Genomic DNA, 6,000 nt, shown 5'->3' on the forward strand with positions numbered 1-6,000 from the left:
AAGTTCAAATGTCTTAACTTGTAAGGTTCCTCTAAATCTCACATCTGCTCAGCTCCTGGGGCTTATCTCCCTCCTTAGTAATACCAACCCAGCCCTGTATTTCAGGCATGCCAAAAACCTACAGTCCCAGAACACACCAGACACTTTTACGCCTCCCTGCACTGACACACATGAGACATTTCTCTGATATGCTTTCCCTTCTCATCTCTCTGGAAAACACTCATGCTTCAAAACATCATTTCTATTTTTTTGTTGATCATGTTGGTGGTGATGATGATGATGATAAAATAGGCATTTGGTATTAAATTTTAAACCATAAGAAGAGTATAAAATTTAGATAAAAATACAAATCTTCTTCCACCCTCAACCTCCAGTCACACCCTTCTGTTCTATCAGTTCTTGCTTTACTAGATGCATACACATTTATAATTATATTTTCATAAACATTGATCTTTTTGTCATTATGAAACATCCCCATTTCTGGTAATACTTTTTGCCTTTAATACTATTTTATTGATATTTTTGTAGCCACCTTAGCCTTCTTATGCTTAAGATTTACATGACATTTTTTCCTATTCATTGATTTTCAACTTATTTGAGTCTTTATGTTTAAAATACACTGCTTATAGGCAACATAATTAAGCCTTGCATTTTTATCCATTCTGACAACCTATGCCTAGAATGTTTGTCCTTTTTAATTAATATAATTATTTATATAGTTAGATTTAGACTTATAATTTTACTATTTATTTTCTCTTTGTCCTTTTTGTGTTTTCATTAGTTTCCCTTTTTTCTCTTTGACTAATTGAATATATTTTAGAATTCCATTTTAACTTGTCTATTGGCTTGGTAGCTGTATCTTTGCCTTGTTTTTTGATATGGCTCTAGGATTTCAATATACATCCTTAATTTTTCTTAGTCTGCTAAGAGTTTTATATTGTACCACTTCACATAAATGTAGAAAGCTTGCAACCATATAGGTACATTTATATCCCCCATTTTTCATGCTATAGTTATTTTAATTATTACATCTGCATATATTATGAGCTCCATAATACCATGCTATAATTTTTTGCTTTAAGCAATTATTTGTATTTTTTAAGAAGACAAAAAGAATCTTTTTATTTATCCACATATATGCCATTTCCAATTATTTTCAACCATCCTATAAATTTGAGTTTCCATTTCATTTCAGTTTTATTCAGTCTGAAGAATTCCCTTTAACATTTCTTATAGTGTAGGTCTGTTGCTGACAAATTCTTTCAGCTTTTCTTTAATTTAGAAATATCTTTATTTCACCTTTATTCTTGAAGGACATATTCACTAGATATAGAACTCTGGGTTGATAGGTTTTCCCCCCACCCCAGTACTTTATTAAAGATGTTGTTCCACTGTCTTCTGGCCTCCTTTGTTTCTGATAGAAGTCCCAGGTCATTTGAATCTTTGTTCTTCTGTATTGCAATGTTCTCTAACTACTTTCAAGATTTTATTTTTATCTGGTTGTCTAGCAATTTGACTATAATGTCCCAAGGTATGTTTTTATTGTTTGCAAAATCCTGCCTCAGAGTTTTCTGAGGTTTTTTGAAGCTGTAAATTTATGCCTTTCCCAGATAGCCATTTCTTCAACCTATTTCTTCAAACATTTCTGTTCCATTTTTTCTCTCCTCTCCTCAGACTCCAATTACATGTATGTTAAACCTCGTATATTGTCCCACAGGCCTTTGAGGTACTGCTTATCTTTTACTATCATTTTTATAACATGTGTATGTATTTCAAAATAGATAATTTCAGTTGATCTATCTTTAATTGCACTGAGTCTTTCTCCTGTCATCTCTTTTGCTCTTAAGGTCATCCAGAGAATTCTACATTTTCTGACATTGAATTTTTCATTTCTAATATTGGCCTTTTTATATCTAGAATTTCTTTTTCTTTTTTTATAATTTCTATTCTGCTGAGATTTTCTCTTACTTTATATATGGTAAACATATTTACTTTACATTCCTTGGATATAGTTATAGTAGCCACTCTAAAATCTTTGTCTGCTATTCCAGTATCTGAATCATGTTGGAGTTTGTCTCCATTGGCTATCTTTCTTAGAATGAGTGATGTTTTCTTGATTTTTGGTATGTCAGGGAATTTTGATTGTATCTTGGACATTATGAATGATAATTGTAGAGTCTCTGGATTCCATTATATTCCTCTGAAGAAAATTGATTTGGATTTTGGCTTGCAGTTAACTTGACTGAACTCATAGCATTAACTTTGTCTCCCTATGGAGGATAGCGGCTGAAATTTAAGTTTAATTCTTTTAGCCTTAGCCAGCTGCTTGGTGTCTGTCCCACACATGGTATGGTTTAGGTTCAATCAGAGATTTAGGCAGAGTTTATGGAGAGAATTTGGTGTCACTGTGTCCTTTTCTGGATCCCTCTCCCCACCTTCCAGTGAGGTGTTTCATCTGACCTGTGTCCTCTGGTTCATTAAGCCAGTAATATTCCAAGTTTTTCTATCAGAATTTTGCTGCCCTACATGCACCTACTGGGGCCTGCCTTCAGGCTTAATGTTACTTAAAAAGAAAGAAACCCTCTCTGTAATGTCCTTTTCTTCCAAGTGTCAACTTGCTTCTGTCATCTGCCTGCTTTCATTTTCCAGTATCTTCAGGTAGTTGATTTTTAGATTTTGTCCAGAGTTCATAGTTGGCTATATCACTGGACTTTCAGTGATTGATACTACAGAAGTCAATAGCCAAAAATGAAAAAAAAAGAGGCTAGGAATCCCTGATATCACTGTTAAAGGGATTTTGGTTTTTATCCCATATGGTAAGGAATTTTCTAACTCCCCATATTAGTCTTATTTTGTTTCCTTACTGGGAAAGCTAATCTTCAACATTTATGTAACCACTATTAATGGGTTATTTAATTTAATCCTCAAAGCTCCTTTATGGGGAAGATGGCTTTACATTATTCCCCTTTTACAGATGAGGAAACTGAGCAAGAGGGTAAGCCACTTGTCAAAGCCACTGTGCACAAGAGGCATTCAAATGAGCCTCTCACTCCAGACCATTTTCTTTCTTAATCTGGCTATGAGACATGACTTATGAAGAAGGCAAAGTATCTGGACTAAGGCCATAGCTGGATGGAGAAGGTGGGAGGAGTCATCTGTACTTTGATCTTGGCCCAGTCCTTGTTAGTACTCCAAGTTAGGGGCTTATCTCAGTTGGGCATAACCAATATAGACTTCACTCTAACTAGTTTAATAAAATGAAGAGTTTGAGAGGCTGTTAGGAAGTCAGCAACATCTCTAGGAGGGCCAGAGGATCCAGAATAGGGGCTGTGCAGCCAGTTGCAATGCCCACAGCCTCCCAGGCACTGGTTGTCTCTTGGCCGCCCTCCCTGGAGTAAAGTCCAGTGGCACCTGCTCTTTCACATCTCTCACTTGTGCCAATGGCTCTCACCAGTGTATATGTTATCAGAACTTTCTCACATGCTTCATCCCAGCTGTGAGGGAGGCTGTAAGAAGCATTTCTGGCTTCTGTACGAGGAGGTGGGACATCCCTGGACATTGGAAAGGCATGCAAATGGTGCTGGGCAACCAAAGAATTCAGTCAATGTGCACATTCCATGTAAGTGAGCCACTAGGCAGATCCCGTGTGACCTGCTTTTCTTACAATAATTTTTCCCAGTAAGAGGCCAGAACAATCCCTTTGTATGCTGCCTGACTTCAAGTTTCCCTCATTTAGAGAAAAGCCAAACTCCGTAAGCAGACAGTTTTATAGGAGCATGACTCATGCTGGTTTTTGTTTAACTGTTATTGCACCTCGGCTATGATTAAATGGCTGCATTTGGACTGTAAGTTAGATTTTCTAATCAATTGTAATAAAAATTGTATTGTTGAAACTCAGTTTGCTTAGTGTTACCTCCAATTGTTGGCCATGTAGACAAGGTTCTATAAAACCACTTCCCTGGCTCCCAGGATTGCACTGGGTTCTGGGCCATGGGGGGTTATCTAGCCAAAAGGGAGTGTCTGGTTAGCTTAGTGTGTTGTGTGCTTTCCTAGTGACCTTTGGAATTTTGACTGAAAATGGGAGACATGGAACCAGTTGGAGAGATGGGAAGGGATAACCCTGCCCTGTTCACAGTCCCTGAACTGCTCAATCAGTATTGACAGGAAGCTCAACTCCATATTTGGGGGAAATGGGCTCATGTTGCATGAAAGATTTTTACTACAACTGAATGGCTATAGATTTTCTTGGGGATAACAATTAAAATAAAGTACTGCTTGGACTTTTATGGTCATTTAGTTCTGTTCAGTTGTATAAAAGCTAAACTAAACTCCATCCTTATTATCATAAGACAAGTATTTATAGAAAATACTCAGCAAACATATACTTTGGAATTTTTGGAGCAATGCCAATCCCGTATTATGCAATTATTATTTAATTATTTTATATGTCTTAATGCATCATAAAATTTCCTATCTATTTGCAACTTTTTCTCCAGTTTCCCTGCTTATGTGTCCTTCCCAAGATGTTCTAGGCAGAGCTAAGCATTATGTAGCCCTTCTCCCTTTTTTTGTACACAAATGAAAACATACTATACACATTTTCTGCACTTATATATTCACATACAAAAGTGTGCATGTGTATTAGATATATAAATGAATATATCAGAGCTCTTTCTATATGTGTGCAAACAGATTTTCCTCTGCCTTTTTAACAGAGACACAGAGGATAATTAACCAGCTATCCCATGGTTATTTCATTAGCCTTCTGTTAAAACAGACATTGAGTTGTATACAGTGTTTTGCAATTATAAACAACATTTTGATCAAAATCCATGTATTTACCTCTTTGTGCATATGTGAGAATTTATGGGATTAAATTTCTATAAATGGAATTGTCAAGTGAAAGGAAAATGACACTTTTAAATTAGATAGGTATTTTTAAATTGTCCCCCAAAGAAGTTATGTCAATATATAATCTTGCCTATTTGTTCTACCCATTTAGTATGGCACATTATTAAATGTTTTCATCTTTACCTGTCTAGCTGGTGTAGTTTTAATTTGTGTATCTTTTATTCAGAGTGTTAGTACTTTTAAAGATGTTTAAAATCATTTGCATTTACTGTTTTTTTAATTTATAAACTCTCTGTATATGCCCAATTTCTTTTAGATTGTGAATCTTTTTCATATTGATTTGATAAAGTTCTTTATATATAAATACATGAACTTTTCTCATTTAAAATGAAGATGACTCATTAAATGTAGAACTAAATGTGATTTATTCTCTATAACTAGATATGGTTCTCCATTATTAGCAAATTCACAAATCAGAAAATAATTCATTTGTAGAGCATGTTTCCAGATTTTTTAATTTGGAAAACAGGGTCACAAAAAAGCATTTTGAAATTATTTACAAAACTATGCAATCATTATAGTATTATACATTTGTAGAGTAAATTAAGGTGACTTCAAAACATTTTATAGTTTATACAACTATAAAAATTATAAAACTGTAAAGCTAAGGTGACGTAAAGTATTTTTATAGGTTATAAAACCATAAAAGTAATAAATACATACTCATCTGTTTAAAAAGCCCAATATACGTAAGTGTGTAAATTAAAAAGAACAAGTTATCTCCTGTCCTACCCAGGCGGCACCATTGTTAACCATTTGGCGTGTGTTCCTTCTACCTTCTTTCTACACACCAACAATACCAATTTAAATGATTTTTTCCCAGAAAAACTGGAAGCTACAGGCTGTTCTGCAACTCAGTTTTTTTTTAGTTAAGGATTAATTCTGGATGTCAAAAATGTTAACCTTTGCAGTTCAGTTTTTTAACTCTATAAGCTGACAGCATATTACTATGGGCCATAGCACGCCTGATAACAGCTTCCTCTGGGGATAATCTAATGGCCTAGAGCAGATAAGGCCTTTGGAAACACCAAGCAACCCACTGTGGACAGTTCATTTCTCTTGCCAGCTTCAATGTCTGTTTTACACCCA

The sequence above is a fragment of the Manis javanica genome, chromosome 17, assembly GCF_040802235.1.
Source record: "Manis javanica isolate MJ-LG chromosome 17, MJ_LKY, whole genome shotgun sequence".
Taxonomy (NCBI): Eukaryota; Metazoa; Chordata; class Mammalia; order Pholidota; family Manidae; genus Manis; species Manis javanica.